Source organism: Colobus angolensis, unplaced genomic scaffold (genome assembly GCF_000951035.1).
Source record: "Colobus angolensis palliatus isolate OR3802 unplaced genomic scaffold, Cang.pa_1.0 Scaffold135, whole genome shotgun sequence".
NCBI classification, from domain to species: Eukaryota; Metazoa; Chordata; class Mammalia; order Primates; family Cercopithecidae; genus Colobus; species Colobus angolensis.
Window position 1 is genome coordinate 1,992,093 of NW_012114433.1, and position 264 is coordinate 1,992,356.

The following is a 264-nucleotide window of genomic DNA, read 5'->3' on the forward strand; positions in this document are numbered from 1 at the left end:
GTAAGAACATGTGGTATTTGGTTTTCTGTTCCTGTGTTAATTTGCTTAGATAATGGCCTTCAGCTGCACCCATGTGGCTGCAAAGGACGTGATTTCGTTCTTTTTTTATGGCTCATGGTATTCCGTGGTGTGTATGTACCACATTTGCTTTATCCAATCATCTGTTGATGGACCCTGGAGGTTTTTCATGTCTCTGCTATCGTGACTAGAGCTTCAATAAACATACAAGTGCGGGTGTCTGTTTGGTAAAACAATTTATTTTCC